Raw genomic sequence first — 17,616 nt, 5'->3', positions numbered from 1 at the left:
AACAGATAGATAGATAGATACAATAGATAGATGGATGGATGGATAGATAGATACAATAGATAGATAGATACAATAGATAGATGGATGGATAGATAGATAGATAGATACAATAGATAGATAGATAGATAGATAGATAGATAGATAGATACATAAATACATAGATAGATACAACAGATAGATTCCATAGATGGATAGAGGGATAGGTAGATAGATACATAGATACAATAGATAGATACAACAGATAGATAGATAGATAGATAGATACAATAGATAGATGGATGGATGGATAGATAGATACAATAGATAGATAGATAGATAGATAGAGGGATAGATAGATAGATACAATAGATAGATAGATAGATGATGGATAGATAGATAGATACAATAGATAGATAGAGGGATAGATAGATAGATAGATAGATAGATACATAGAACAGAATAGCTTGATAGAGGGATAGCTAGCTTGAGCAGCTGTTTTTTTAATTTTTGGGGGTAAAAAAATGACATAGGGTACCCTCATTTTTCATATCCAACACAGAAACAGCAGCAGCTGCAGGCTGCAACCCTCACCTCTCTGCTGTACCTTGGCTAGTTATGAAAAATAGAGGGGATCTTATGCTTATTTTTAAATTATTTCATTTATTTAAAAAAAAAATGACGTGAGGTTCCCCCATTGTTCTAAACCCAACCGAAGTACTGTAGACAACTGGGGGCTGATATTATTAGGTTGGCAAGAGCCATGGTTATTTGGCCCTTTCCAGTCTAACGATAGCAACCCGCAGCCGCCCCAGAAGTGGTGCATCCATAAGATGCACCAGTTCTAATGCTGGACACGGCTCTTCCCGTTTCCCTGGTGCGGTGGAAATTGGGGTAATAAGGAGTTAATGGCAGCCCACATCTGCCACTAAGACATAGATTAGTAATGGGAGACGTCTATGAAACCCCCCATCACTAATCTGTAGGTAAAAGTAAATAAACACAAACACCCAAAAAATCCTTTATTTGAAATAAAAGACAAAAAAGCCCCCACTTTCCATCATGACAGCCCCCATGCAGCGGTGGATACCGCGCTTCACGACGTCCTGTGCCTCCAGTTCACTCCACTAATGTGCAACTGAGGAAGGTCCGTAGTGGACCGAAAACGTTATTTCATGCACATTAAATAAACTTGCATCACTTTCAAGTTCGGGAGTGCCTTGTTTAATTACATAATCCATGGTGAGGTCCCATGACGATTCCCAAAAGCGAACCTGAAAGACATCAAAAGAGAAAATTCTTAAAGAAATAAAGACAAGAAACACCCTCATTCACCAATTTAGTTCCCAGGCAAATCCCTAATTCGGGTCCGGCGTAATCCAATAAGGGGGTATTTAAGGCACCTTCCCCTGCAGGGAAGTACCTGAGAAATTATGTTCCTGGTTAGTCTGATCCCGTCTGCTATTTGCCTGTTGTGTTAGTTCCTGCATCCGTCCTGCCTCTCTGTGTTCCCAAACCTGTCCTGCCTGTCTCCTGAACCAGAATCTGTCCTGCCAGTCCACCTCCAGTACCTGTACCCGTCCTGCCTGTCTCTAGTTCCTGAACCCATCCTGCCTGTCTTTGTACCCGAACCTGATCTGCCTGTCTCCAATACCTGCCTATCCAGCTTGTTTCCTGAATGTACTCCATCTTGTCAGCCTTGGCTACCTGCCCTCCATACATGTGTCCCTGACCTTAGGGTCAGCTTAAGCTTAACTGGGGACTGCCCCGGAGTGGTACCTGGTGTCTACCGGCAGCCAAGTCCATCCTCATTTTTGGAGGCTTTGGTGAAAATCTGGTAGGCATTTAGTCATGCCCCTCCATGGTAAGCCCGGTCCAAAACATCATATTATACATATGGGATTTTCTTGTAATTGTGTATCAATGAATTAAACATCACTTGGAGTGCTGAGTATGTTGCGGGCAGGGAACAGACCACGGCAGGGGGGCTGCACAAGACGCTCGGATCCGGGGTCGTGGCGGTGGCTCGAGGGGAAGCCGGACCCGGGTAAACCAAATTGCCAGTGACCGGTGACCTCCTGCGGGGGTGTTCGGATCCCACACCCTGATACAGCAAACAGGGGTCTATTCCTCCTGCACTTAGTGTTGTGTCCTTGTTGTTGACTACTACGCATGAAACGGGGAAGTCCAATCCCGGTGATACTATGTGTTGGGTGCTGTGGCCCGCGAGAACTGACCCAAGGGATCTTAGCAGACAATTGCGGAGCCCTATCCCCCCTCATTGGGCTTCTGTCTCGCTCTATCTGGGCCTCCTGTGGGACAAGACCTGAGATCTTGCCCCCAGCTGGTCAATTAGTAAGGTGCGTGAAGCTGTCCTTTCTCTAGAGTCCAGGTACCCTGTCGTGCACGGCCTCCGGACCAGATTCCCGCTGTCGGTACCGGCGGGCTACAACCTTGCCCCGGTCCCTGCGATTGGATCTCCGTCGCCTGTGGCCCTGTCTGCCGACTGACACCTAGTCAGTAGTCCAGAAGGCCAGGAACTCCAACCCCTGACTACCCTGTCACTTCACACTCCTCTTTCTTTCTCTGTCTCAACTCCACCTCACTTGTTCTCTCCCATAACACCTCAGGACCCCTAGGTGGGCGTCACCATCCGCTTGGCCCCGCCCACTGGTGTCATGGGGGTTGACTAGGCTTTGCTGGCTGGTGTTATGTACCTAGATGTGGGGTTGTGATGGAGGGCCAAGGAGGAGGGAATCCTGCACCTGGAAGAGGGGTGCAGTCATCTGTAACACCCTGATTTTGTCAGGGTGTCACAAGTACCTCTGTATTTTTTACCTATCGAGGCTATGTCCTCACGCTGCGTTCTGGTTTGACAACAAAACTGCACCCTCTGGCAGACTATTGACAAATGTAAACACTGCATTTGACAAAAAAAAATGCGGTAAAAACGCATGTATTCTGACCACATTTTCCCTTTGTTTGTGTTGCGTTTTGGCCACGTTTTTCACAGCGCGTTTTCAGGTTGAGAAATCAATAGGTGGAAAATGTTGACAAAACGCACTGAAGAATGAACATGCTGCTTTTTTTTAATCAAAGATCTTGACAAATATTTGTCAAACAAAACGCTGACAAAAAAACTGCAACGTGCACATGGAAATTTTGACTTCTCATAGACTTTGCTGGGGATACTAAAGCATGCAGTTTGTCATTGACGCAATGCAGTTTAAAACGCGACCAAAACGCAATACAAAATGTAACGCATGGACATAGCGTGAATTAGGTACTGCGAACATATGCCTCTAAGGATCAATTCCTTCAATGTATCAATGAAACCGACAAACAAAATCTCTTAGCTTCCTGGGATCAATAGGGCCAAACCTCACAACATTATGCACATGGACGATTGTAAGTGTTGCATCGATTGGTCTATGTGTTGACTATATTGAAAAATGTAGTCACTCAATATGTGATAGGTCATCACTAGAGCTGCATTTGGTCAGGCCCCATAGACATACCTTTTTTCTCCTTCCACTATTTTATTTGACATCAAGGAGCAGGGTCAGAGATTGTGGTCTGGAGATTTCAACCTTGTAACAGTGTGTCCCTCCCCCGCCTGTGCTCATGTTTTAATAGTCTGTCTCTCCTTGGTTGTAACATTATATCCCCCCAGCCTGTATCATATTGCAATCAGGCTTCAGCAGTAACTATTGTCCTTAATTTGGTGGGGTTTGCATATATATTGGTCTCCTCTGCTGGGGGATTGTTTGTTCTTCTCAGTTTGGAACTTCTCCAACCACAACTTGGTAAGCAGAACAGAGCCAGGAGTCTAAAGTCCATTCATGAATCAGATGTCTAGAAGGAGGTGTGCCCACCTAAGGGGCTGATCCCAAGAGAGAAGAACAATGAGACCCATGTTAGGTTAGTTGGATATCGGCTGGAGAAGGATGAGGACCTATGGCTGAGGCTGGATCATAGAGAATGTGTATGGACTGTTGCAGACTGGAGATCAGTGGCCACGTGGGATTGTGTTTTATTGTTCCCCCTGTTGGACTAAAGGAACTCTTATAAGGACCATTGCCCTATTTTCCCTGGCATCGGAATACCAGGCGGTGCCCCTGGATCTTTTTCCTTTGTGTGGACTCTAAACAACCATTTTATTATTGGATGTTTTATGCTCCCTGTCTCATTAAATCTTCTTGGATTGTTCATTGGTCTGGTGTCCCTTACTGCTCTGTCGCATACCCCGTCACAAACTGGTGGCAGCGGCGGGACCAGAGCAGAAAGAATGGAGGACAACGGCCCATTAACATCTGGAATCAGAACCTCAGAGTACAAGAACTGGACTGTGGTGAGCCTACAAACAATGGCCCGTGAATTAGGAGTCGGTTACAAAGGACTCTCTAAGGAGCAACTAATTGAGGCATTGGAAAACGCTTGCCTGCAAGATGGCACCGAGGAACAATTTCCACAGCAAAGGGAGCAAAGACGGGAGCTGGAGGTAAATACCCAAAAAAGTCAATGGATTGTGTGGTATGAGGAGGAGATGGCACTGCTTGGAGATGAGGCCACCATAGAAGATAAGAGGGAGGCTATTCGCGGAGCTAAGGAGAGGGCATTGCTGGAGAGGAGATTTGCTGTGGAAGCAGCTAGAGGCTCCAGACAAACTTTAACCACAGCACCAACTATGAGGGAATTCTCCAGAGTGTCCCGCAAGAACTTTAAGCCATTTAATGAAGCTGCAGGTGACATTGAGGGCTTCTTCCAGGACTTTGAGCATCAGTGCCGATTAATGGAAGTCCCAGAAAGAGAGCGAGTCAGACACCTGGTGGGCCTCTTGGAGGGTGGAGCTGCTGATGCCTATAGAGCTATGGACCCTCAGTGGAATTGTGAGTATGGGGAGATAAAACAGACTATTCTAGAACATTATGCCGTGACCCCAGATACTTATAGGACTCAGTTCCGTACGTTAGCCTGTGATGGGGAAGTGTGTTTCAAAATGTATGCCCACAGACTGAAACAAGTATGCCATCGCTGGCTGGAGGGAGAGGGGGCCTTAACTTGGCAGACCTTCCTCCAGGTCATCCTAAAAGAACAGTTTTATGCCAAGTGCCCTACTGAGATCCGGGAATGGGTGCGTGAGAGGAGACCAGAGACAGTGGAACAAGCTGCTGCTCTAGCTGATGAGGTGCTCACTATCAAGCCTCAGTGGAAGAAGCTGCTAGCAGAGGGAGCAAAAATGACCAGCACCTCAACTTCAGAGGTTCCTTGTCCTTCAGTGCCCAATGTTCCTCAACCTCCTAGATCACCACCTCATGTGAATACCCGTGTGTATGTGCCTCCAGTTGTTTCGACCACATTTTCTGGAATGCGACGAGGAGAAAAAGTAGAAGTGCGAAGATGTTATAGCTGTGGGCATCCCGGGCATCTGCGGGCCACATGCCCATCTATCCCGTGGAGTCATCCTCCAAATCGACAACCACCCCCAGCACCTCCACCTCCCTATCAGTCACCAAGGTCTCCTACCTACTTCTCCAGAAGGCAAACTGGAAGGAGTGAGACGCAGCGCAGATGTTATGGTTGTGGGCATCCTGGGCATCTGCGAGCTCACTGTCCAGGTGTTCAAAGGCAGAACAGCTGCAGACCACCTTTGTCTGTCCATTATCTACAGACACCCTCAGCAGGAGAAGAGCTGGATTCAGGCCCTGATGATTTGCCAAGTGACTCTGATATGTTGACTTCCCTACCAGGAGTCTATGGGGTGCGAGCCACAGCCGCCCGTTCTTCTGATCTTCAGCATAAACATCTACAGGAGGTCATGCTGGATGGCCAAAAAGTTGTTGGCTTTCGTGACACTGGGGCTTTTCTCACCATAGCGGATCCCCGAGTAATTCAACCAGAAGCAATGCAAAAGGGACCAGGAATTGCCATTGAATTGGCTGGCGGTACTCAAAGATACATTCCAAGAGCGAGTGTAACCCTGGATTATGGCTTTGGGGCAAAACAATGCATCATCGGTGTGATGAGCGGCCTTCCTGCAGACATTCTCCTAGGCAATGATGTGGGAGATATACAATGCCGATTTGTGGATGCAGGAAGCAGCGTTCAAGGGAAGGAGGATACAAACTGGAGCCGAACATTCAACCCTACATCGTCACCATACACTAAAGAACCTGGAGCCAACACCCAAAATGCAGATGGATTGTCCAGGCAAGAGGAGTCCTGAGTCAGGTCCACCATGTTTACGTGTAGTTGACAAGCGACCTGTTGAGGTCACTAGTCCGTACACAAATTGAGAGGGGAAGGGATTGTAACAGTGTGTCCCTCCCCCGCCTGTGCTCATGTTTTAATAGTCTGTCTCTCCTTGGTTGTAACATTATATCGCCCCAGCCTGTATCATATTGCAATCAGGCTTCAGCAGCAACTATTGTCCTTGATTTGGTGGGGTTTGCATATATATTGTTCTCCTCTGCTGGGGGATTGTTTGTTCTTCTCAGTTTGGAACTTCTCCAACCACAACTTGGTAAACAGAACAGAGCCAGGAGTCTAAAGTCCATTCATGAATCAGATGTCTAGAAGGAGGTGTGCCCACCTAAGGGGCTGATCCCAAGAGAGAAGAACAATGAGACACATGTTAGGTTAGTTGGATATCGGCTGGAGAAGGATGAGGACCTATGGCTGAGGCTGGATCATAGAGAATGTGTATGGACTGTTGCAGACTGGAGATCAGTGGCCACATGGGATTGTGTTTTATTGTTCCCCCTGTTGGACTCAAGGAACTCTTATAAGGACCATTGCCCTATTTTCCCTGGCATCGGAATACCAGGCGGTGCCCCTGGATCTTTTTCCTTTGTGTGGACTCTAAAGAACCATTTTATTATTGGATGTTTTATGCTCCCTGTCTCATTAAATCTTCTTGGATTGTTCATTGGTCTGGTGTCCCTTACTGCTCTGTCGCATACCCCGTCACAAACCTCCCTCTCCAAAGTGGAGACACGATATATTACGGAGGACGTGGAAACTCGATTTACCATTGTTCTGGCAGTGAGTTGGTCTAATATCTCACATATTGTTTCTAAGGTTTGTTGCTGATTTTGTCTCCGGACTTGTTTGGTTGATAGTGTCTGAATTAATTATTTGTGGAGCTGTAGCTTGGTATATAGTAGTGGGATCAGTAAAGAAGGCAATGAGGAGGACACGTCACTCGTCTGTGAGGTAGGCTCACTTTAGCTTCTTTGTATTGATTCCATAAATGTTCAAATGAGTTCTATCGCAAGGTTCTGAGGCGCCTTCGAGACATCGGGTACAATAGTAGCAGAGGATTTGCTATTCACATGTGACTGGAGCAATGGTGGAGGCATAGCATCATGTATTTCATGTCAGAGGAGGTTGCAGATTTAGCCTGTTTTAAAAATCGGAGGCCCTGAGATGTAGCTCTCACATAGAGGCCTACATGAAAACTGTATTGAGGTGGTACTACACTCCTCAAAAGCTTAATACGCTGTTTCCAAGTGTCCAGGACCACTACTGGAGGGGCTGTGGAGGCAAAGGCACATTATTGCACATTCTCTGGGACTGTCTAAAGAAATATCTCCTGTGGGTCTCGGCGTTCCATGCACTGTCCTTATTGCTACGGGAACAAATACGCCCTTCTCCTTCCCTAACCTTATTATTGTTGAACACCCAATCAAACCTTCCTAAGTGCCGAACATTTATAGCACATTTTGTTACGGCGACTAAGCTGGCGATTACCAGGTATTGGAAGAGCACAATTATATCCTCACTTGAGGAAATAATGGCTGATATAAATTCGACTTGTTCATATGAAAAGATGTTTGCATACAAAAACAACTCAGTACAGGCATATCTTTTAGTGTGGAAGCCATGGCTCAAAAACCCTTTGAACTCGATTGCAGAGTTAACACTATGAAATAGTGTGGGGTCTCTCGGAAATCTTTGAGTACTCCGAACCCCGTTGATGATATAGGTCACCTACTTTTTCAGGTTACCCCCCCTCTACCCACCCTTGGTCTTTCCTTCTTCCCGTTCAGTTAGACTGTTTTATTCAGACACATTGGGATATCTCCTATACAGCCGGTCTTAGGGGTACTTTGCACGTTGTGACATCGCTACTGCGATATCGTCGGGGTCAAATCGAAAGTGATGCACATCCGGTGCCGGTAACGACGTTGCAACGTGTAAAGCCTAGGAGAGAAGATGAGCGAGCGTGAAACAGTCAAAAATCGGTGATCTGTGTGACGTCGTTCATTTTTATAATGTCGGTGCATCCGCAGGTACGATGTTGTTTGACGTTCCTGCAGCACCACACATCGCTGTGTGTGAAGCCGCAGTACCAACAAACATCTCCTTACCTGCGTCCACCGGCTATGCGGAAGGGAGAAGGTGGGCGGGATGTTTACATCCCGCTCATCTCTGCCCCTCGGCTTCTATTGGCCGGCCGCTTAGTGACATCGCGGTGACGTCGCTGTGACGCCGAACGCACCGCCTCCTTGAAGGAGGGATTCTTCGGCAGTCACAGCGACGTCGCCGACCAGGTATGTGCGTGTGAAGCTGCCGTAGCGATAATGTTCGCTACAGCAGCTCGCACTACATATTGTATGTGCGACGGGGGCGGGGGCTATTGCGTTCGGCATTGCTAGCATTTGCTAGCGATGTCGCAATGTGCAAAGTACCCCTTACTCATGTTGTATTTGAAGGATCTGTCTGTTAGCAGGACAAGTATGTTTATCGTTGTCTGAGGATAACACTGTAAGGCGGGCTTTGCACACTACGACATCGCAGGTGCGATGTCGGTGGGGTCAAATTGAAAGTGACGCACATACGGCGTCGCAGGCGATATCGTAGTGTGTAAATCCTAGATGATACGATTAACGATAGCAAAAGCGTCGTAATCGTATCATCGGTGTAGCGTCGGCAAATTCCATAATTACGCTGACGCGACGGTCCGATGCTGTTCCTCGCTCCTGCGGCAGCACACATTGCTGTGTGTGAAGTCATAGGAGCGAGGAACATCTCCTACCTGCGTCACCGCGGCTCCCGTCGGCTATGCGGAAGAAAGAAGGTGGGCGGGATGTTTACATCCCGCTCATCTCCGCCCCTCCGCTCCTATTGGCCGCCTGCCGTGTGACGTCGCAGTGACGCCGCACGACCCGCCTCTTAATAAGGAGGGACGTCGCAGATCAGGTGAGTGCATGTGAAGCTGCCGTAGCGATAATGTTCGCTACGGCAGCTATCACAATGATATCGCAGCTGCGACGGGGGCGGGGACTATCGCGCTCGGCATCGCAGCATCGTCTTGCGATGTCGCAGCGTGCAAAGTACCCCTATGGAGAATTTGCTTTTATCCCTTACTAGCTGTAGTACCCGGGCATTGCCCGGGATAGTAACTGTCTCTCTGTTTCTCTCCCAGTCTCTGTCTGTGTGTTGATGTCTGTCTGTCTCTCTGTCTGTCTCTTTTCTTGTCTGTCTGTGTCTATGTCTCTGTCTGACTATTTCTATCTCTGTCTGTATTTGTATCAGTCTATCGGTCTTCTCTCTATCTCTGTGTCTGTCTCTATGTGTGTGTCTGTCTCTCTCTTTCCCCGTCTGTCTCTTTTCCGTCTGTCTTGGTCTGTCTCTTTCCAGGTCTGTCTCATTCCAGGTCTGTCTCTTTCCCTGTCTGTCTCTTTCCCCGTCTGTCTCTTTCCCTGTTTGTCTCTTTCAATGTCTGTCTCTTACACCATCTGTCTCTTTCCAGGGCTGTCTTGTTCCAGGGCTGTCTCTTTGCCCGTCTCTGTCTCTTTGCCCATCTCTGTCTCTTTGCCCGTCTCTGTCTCTTTGCCCGTCTGTCTATTTGCCCGTCTGTCTCTTTCCAGGGCTGTTTCTTTCCAGGGCTGTCTCTTTCCAGGGCTGTCTCTTTCCAGGGCTGTCTCTTTCCCCATATGTCTCTGTCTGTGTCTCTATCTGTCTGTCTTTTTCTGTCTCTCTATCCATCTCCCCACCAACATCATATAACCTGACGCATAAGCTTCAACTAACAGTTTATTTTGTTCCTATAGCAACCACTGACAGTTGCTATTAATAACCTATAGCTCCCACCTCCATTCAGTTTATTGGCGGCAGGATTTTAGACTAACTGTAAAGCGCGGGGTTAAATTTTTCTGTCAAAACATAGTCTATGACGCTCCCTGGGTCACGAGGCGTCTGTGCAAAATTTCGTGATTGTAAATGCGACGGTGCGGATTTCTTTAGCGGACATACACACATACACACACACACACACATACATACACACATACACTCAGCTTTATATATTAGATTTGTGTATGTTTGTAACTGTATTTGCTGTTAAAGATTCAAAACTCTTTAATAAAAACACATTTAAAAAAAAAAATCAGAGGCCCTGACTTGAGTTGGACGTTAGGGCAGAGGTAAGAGGAGCCCCTTTTTGGCATGGTCGGAGCAGTAATTCTTACTATAGAGTTTAAACTGTACCTGTGGATGAAGAACTCGAAGCACAAGTGTCCTACATTGCTAAGCAATAAGTCTACAAGATTTTACTTTGTCACATTTATTTATTATAATAAACTGTTGAATTTCTATGGTAATTTTGCAAAAATACCCCACAATGTGTGAGAATTCTGCACTAATAAAGGAGTAAGAAAATACATTCTTCTATCTATACAATAACATATCCATAGCCAGGAACGTGGTCCTTACTCAAGATCAATACTCTCATGAAACACAAAAACTATGCCATTGATCAGGTAAGGCTAGTTTCACACTTGCATTGAACGGATCCGTAGCATTGCGTTGTGTGACGCATGCAACGGATGCGTTGCATATAGTGGCACAACGCATGCTACAGATCGTACAAAATAACGCAGTCCGTTGTAGTTTTTTTTCCTTGACTTTACACATCTGAGCATGCGCAGTTGTGTAAAGTCAGCTGCGTTAACGGAATCCGTCAAATGACGCATTCTAACGGAATCCGCCACCATAGGCGTCCATTATAAAACCAACGGACGCCTAACGGATTCCTGCAGATTGCGTTTTTTTGACACTCCGCCAAGCGCAGAAAAACGTTACATGCTGCGTTCAATCCGCTAGACGTAGCGTCAAAATAACGCCGCTGCGTCGTCTAGCGGATGCAACGCAGACACTTGCGTTACAGTGCGTCGTCCATACAACTCTATGGAGAATAGCGCGGTCCGTTAACGGACTGCTCTATTCTCCATAGTGATGGAATGCGCTGAACGCAAGTGTGAAACTAGCCTAAGAATAGAGATGGTGAGAAGTGTGGAAGCAGACACATCAGTTTTGTTAATATTCTTCTAATGAAACGCAGATGTATTATATTGATTGAATATCTTTTGAAAAATTCCATTCCATCTTCATCGCTTCACTTAACTCATGAAAGATTGTCAATAGGCTTTAATTACCTCACAAAATAATACACACTGAAAGCATTTTTTTGACTTGCTGCAATTATTGGGTGGTTATCATAGTTCATTTTTGAATTTCTTTAAATGGAACATGGATTCCTAAAATATAACTAAGAATTAATAGGTGTACATAGTTTTCCATCTTTGCTTACTGACTCAATTTCTGGGACCAGATCTTTCTTAGTTTACCCAAAACAGGACTCCAAGTCAAGGGTCAACAACCCTCAATCACCATAGACAGGTCAATCATTATTGGGGCCAGAATGGTTCCCCAGCCAAAGGCGACCTTCAAGTACTAGGGATTCTTTGAGCTACTGGCTCCATGCCTGACTGCATATCCAAGCCCCCTCTTTCTCCATTGTCCCATTCACTTTAATGGGTCTGTATGTTATACATTTTTCAAAGACGAGAAAAATGTTTGTTTGAATATGGTCTAAAGGCTCCGTTACACGCAACAACATCACTAACGAGATGTCGTTGGGGTCACAGAATTCGTGACACACATCCGGCCTCATTAGCGACGTCTTTGCGTGTGACACGTACGAGAGACCGCTAACGATGCAAAATACTTACTAAATCATTGATTGTTGACACGTTGTCCATTTCCAAAATATCGTTGCTGCTTTTGGACGCAGGTTGTTCGTTGTTCCTGAGGCAGCACACATTGCTAAGTGTGACACCCCAGGAACGAGGAACAACACCGTACCTGCGTCCTCCGGCAACAAGGTGCGCGTGTCTTTCATACGGCTGCTCTCTGCCCCTCCGCTTCTATTGGATGGCTGCCATGTGACGTCGCTGTGACGCCACACGAACCGCCCCCTTAGAAAGCCACAGCAACGTCACTAGGAAGGTAAGTCCGTGTGACGGGTACTAGTGATATTGTGCGCCACGGGCAGCGATTTGCCCGTGATGCACAAACAACGGGGCGGGTGCTTTCACTAGCGATGTCACTGTGTGTAGAGCGCCCTTTCTTGTTCCAAAGCATTATTATTATTCTTTTGGTGCCAGTCTATTTAGATGTGTCAGTAATAAGCAGAGAATAGTAATCATATAAAGGCATAAAATTATCATTGCTGCTGGGTGGAGGAAAGGAATGAGCCAAGTGACGACTTTTTATAAATAAAAGACTTGTTTGTGTAACACCCCGCGGTCGAGGGGTTTTCACCTGACACGTCGCCGGGCCGAGGGTGCAGATCCTCTGCGTCATCATGGGCTAGCCCGGCTCGGTTTCGTGACCCCAAAACGTACAGGAGGGAGGAAAGGCGGTGAATGCGAGGCAGGATGGAGGATGGGGGTGGTAGTGACGGTTAGGAAAGTCTTTTATGATCGTGATGCCACCCGTGGTACGCGGCCAGGGATGGGCCGCTGCTGCAGGTGCTGCTCTCTGGGGCTGATGGTGAAGGTCGCAGCATGAATGGTGTTTCTCCCCACAGGCGGAGCGAGGTTACGCCGAGGAGGATGATGGAGGACGGACGGGGGTGATGGTAGTCCCCGTTGGCGCCGCCAAATGAGAGACAGAGACAGGGGCTGCGGTTCCAGGTCTTTTACTCACAGGTAGTTCAGGCGCTGCCCCAGTGTACCGATATTTGCCACGATGGGCTCAAGCTGATCCCGGATAGTCGGCGGTCACCGCCGGTGCCCGTGAAAGTCTTTCCAGTGAAATGTCCCTCGGTTGCTATCTGCAACCCGGGCTGAGCCGCCTGTGCGAGCTGTTATCCCAAGCTGTGCCCTGGAAAGTTCTGGTGTAGTGAAATGGTTGCGCCTACTTCTACCCCAAGTGGTGCTTGCCCCCAGTGGTTGTCCTAGTGACTGGGGAAGTCCCATGCTTCGAGATGGCTAAGCACCCTGTCTGCCCTAGTCCAGCCCCCTGTGGGAAGTACCTTATTGTTTTGTGTGTGTGGTTTTGTAAAGGCACCGGCAGTTAACCGCCTCCTAACCCGTGATAGATATTACCCCTGAAAAGTGGTGTAATACCCTGTGGCGCCTGAAGCCCAGGGGCGCCACATTTGCATTTCAGGATTGGTCAAGGCTAGTGATGAGTGAGTGTCCTCATCACTGGTTGATGCTCGATTAGCACCGAGGTACCCTGGTACGCTTATTACTCAATCGAGTATCACAGGTTCTCGAGAGCCATGCTCGGGTCCCTGCGTGTGACGATGACGAGCGGTGACGATGTCAGTAACTTTACTGCTCATCACCGTTCTCACCGGGTCACACAGAGAGCAGAACAAGACCTTTAATATCTCACGAGCAGTGTACTGAGTTACTGACGTTATCACTGCTCGTCACAGTCGCAGGGTATTGCACAGCGCAGCCTGACCGGGAATGACCTGACGTGTCGTTCTCAGAATGAGGCTCCATAGGTTGTGCTACAGTATTGGTGGACATTGTGGGAACGCCATGGACTACATAGGAGCTACCAGATTATTTTTTCCCCCTCTCTTTTTATGTCTTTCAGGTTTCCATTTGTGGACTATGTTGCATTCGGTGGACTACTTTAGATCTGCATGATTTTTTTTTTTTTTTATAAATTGTTGAACCAGGGCTAGAGTCAGGGTGTGTTTTTTTTCTTTTAGCTTACTTACCCCTTAATGGGGGTGTCTGATAAACACCTCTCCATTACTAACATCAGGGATGGATACCAGCTGTTTCTACACAGCTGACAACAACCCCAACTACCATTACCCTGATTGTCAAAATTGGCCCATCTAATGTATGCGCCACTTCTGGGGTGACTGCGGGCTGGTATTTTTAGGCTGGGATTTTCCCATGGACCTTCCCAGCCTGATAATATCAGCTCTCAGCTGTCTGCTTTATATTAATACCCTGACAACATTGTTCCCAACAGTAACCTGGGAGTTGGAAATGTGTCCCGGTGTCTTCCCCATGCTGTTCTCATTCCATTTGATCACTGTTTCCTTCCATTTCAGCAATTTTCCTGCCCCAGCCCTCCTGTTAGGGTCTTCAGGAAAAATTCTTGAGTTTCCCATTGACTTCAGTTATACTCGATACAGGAGTCAAGCCCGTCCGAGCATCTGACCTGCTCAATTTGAGTACCGAGTACTCAAGCATGTTAGTGCTCATGTGACGCCCTGGCCTATCAGGTCATCACAGGATATTGTGCAATCTGCCCTTCTGCACAGTATCCACATCCTCCTTGGTTATGGATCCCTGTTCTTTGGTGTTGCTAAGAGCTTAGCCAATCAAAATCCTAGGAACACTCTGCATCACACCCACAAGACACACCATTGGGGGGCCTGAAGGGAATAGGGCCACCCACATGGGGGGTTGGTAGGGGAGAGCCAAAAGTGTTAGGAGCAGTCAGTAGAGTGTGAAGTGTTGGAGGGGAAGTAGAGAGGAGGTCAGGAGCAGAGCTCCTTGTGAATACTAGGTGACAGACGTTGGTCTGGGCCTGGTAGGAGCTGGAACCCCGGTCGCAGGGGATCATGTCAAGGGACACCGATCTGCCGAGGAGGGCAGCCGGCAGCCTTGATCCATCTCCGGGCAGGGGCCAGGGCACGACGGGGTACGCAGACCTTAGGCCAGGAAGTAGCTTCAAGCATCCTAGTAATTTACCCGATGGGGGTGAAGTCTTCAAGATTCATCCCTCACCCGCTCCAAAATCGGGGTACTAGCGCACCGATGGGATAGGACTTTCCCACTATATCGTCCAGAAAATCCCAAGCGTGAACCCTGAGAGCAAGCTCATTCCGTTAGCCATACGGGTGAGCGGGACCCGATTAGTTTCCCACTATAGGGTCCACACAGTGAACAAGGTGCCACGGAAAAGGCCACAGGCTAACAAGCTACACGTAGGGCACGGATCCAAGCGTGCTCCCTCCTTGCTGCAGCGGTGCTCAGAAATCTGGTTTACAAGCTGTCGGTGTCAGTATTCTTGGACTGAGTACGAAAAAAACCCTTTCCTCCCCAACGGCACCCCCTCACTGCCATCACCGGGCCCCGGGGCACAAACCCCCCTACCCATGGAGGGGTTAAACACCTTGCTGCCATACCACCACCACCGGGCTCGCCCTACAGCAGGGGTGGTACTCCCTCTTACCACGCACCGTGTGTGGCGTCACAAACTTCTAATCCCTCTGTACATATCCCCCCTTTTCACTTCGAGTGTCCGTGCGACCCCCCGGGTCCGGAGACCCCTCGAGCCACCTCGGTTCCAGATCCGAGCGGCTCAGCCGCTGACACGGAGGCGGTACACTTGCTCATCACTAGTCAAGTCACTTTAACAAATATAGAAAAAGACAGCTCCTCCATGGTGTTTCAGTGAAGAAACATCTTTATTCCATATGCGATGTTTCGACTGGCGTAGCGGTCGTTTTCTATATTTGTTGGAAGTCACTATTCCAAGAGGATCCCTTGGTTGGATGTGCTGCTCTGGTCTCCACTAATGAAGATGCTGTGGGAAAGCGGGCTTTACACGCTACAACATATCTAACGATGTGTCGGCGGGGTCACGCCGTAAGAGACGCACATTCGGCATCATTAGTGGTGTTGTAGCGTGTGATAGCTACGTGCGATTGCGATTGAACGTAAAATCGTTCATCGCATACACGTCGTTGAATCCTGACGAATTGCACGTCGGGTTGTTCAACGTTGCTGCCATACCACCGCCACCGGGCTCGCCCTACAGCAGCGGTGGTACTCCCTCTTACCACGCACCGTGTGTGGCGTCACAAACTTCTAATCCCCCTGTACATATCCCCCCTTTTCACTTCGAGTGTCCGTGCGACCCCCCGGGTCCGGAGACCCCTCGAGCCACCTCGGTTCCAGATCCGAGCGGCTCAGCCGCTGACACGGAGGCGGTACACTTGCTCATCACTAGTCAAGTCACTTTAACAAATATAGAAAAAGACAGCTCCTCCATGGTGTTTCAGTGAAGAAACATCTTTATTCCATATGCGATGTTTCGACTGGCGTAGCGGTCGTTTTCTATATTTGTTGGAAGTCACTATTCCAAGAGGATCCTTTGGTTGGATGTGCTGCTCTGGTCTCCACTAATGAAGATGCTGTGGGAAAGCGGGCTTTACACGCTACAACATATCTAACGATGTGTCGGCGGGGTCACGCCGTAAGAGACGCACATTCGGCATCGTTAGTGGTGTTGTAGCGTGTGATAGCTACGTGCGATTGCGATTGAACGTAAAATCGTTCATCGCATACACGTCGTTGAATCCTGACGAATTGCACATCGGGTTGTTCAATGTTCCCGAGGCAGCACACATCGCTGTGTGTGACAACCTGGGAACGATGAACAGATCTTACCTGCATCACGCGGCTCCCGCCGGTAATGCGGAAGGAAGGAGGTGGGCGGGATGTTTACGTCCCGCTCATCTCCGCCCCTCCGCTTCAATTTGCCGGCCGCATTGTGACGTCGCTGTGACGCCGAACGTCCCTTTCACTCCAGGAAGTGGATGTTCGCCGCCCACAGCGAGGTCGTATGGAAGGGTAAGTACGTGTGACGGCAATTAATCGTTTGTGCGACACGGTCAACAAATTGAACATGCCGCACATACGATGGGGGCGGGTCACATCATATACGATATCATATGCAGAATTGTAAGGTGTAAAGCAGGCTTAACTCCTATGGATACTATAGTCAAGTCCCTTTGTCAGGGGAATGGGTATTGCTGATGCAGAGATACTGTAGCAGTCACTCCAGGAGTCACCCAAAAGCCTCACTGCCGCATAAGAATACAAATTAAAGAGAGTCTTGTAAGTACAAAAATGGATAATAAACGCATCTGACCAGGGGCGTACATAGAAATCATGGGGCCCCATAGCAAAAGATTGAAGCCCCCCCCAAATAAAAAAAAAAAATGCAATAAAATATTAACATAGTAAACAGCATATATGTTACTGGGGGGGCCATACAAGTTACTGGGGATGCATGTACACATTATGAATTAATCTTTATTCTAGCCAGGCTATACATCTACCAGTCCAGTAAGTAGAGTATTACCATGCCCGGCTCCGTCTTTTTTTTTTAGTAATGCTCTAACAAAATAGTCATACAATTACCAAATAATACATACTACATAGTGTTACTGAACAGCACCCACCATACCAAGACCAATAATACTACTATACATTGCAAAATAATGCCGCCACACCATGACCAAATATTATCACCACATAGAGTTTGAATATAGGCACCATCCTGTTACTGAGCAAAGTCCAC

Source organism: Anomaloglossus baeobatrachus, chromosome 7, assembly GCF_048569485.1.
Source record: "Anomaloglossus baeobatrachus isolate aAnoBae1 chromosome 7, aAnoBae1.hap1, whole genome shotgun sequence".
NCBI classification, from domain to species: Eukaryota; Metazoa; Chordata; class Amphibia; order Anura; family Aromobatidae; genus Anomaloglossus; species Anomaloglossus baeobatrachus.
The sequence above is the reverse complement of the archived record's forward strand: the minus strand, read 5'-3'. Positions refer to the sequence as shown.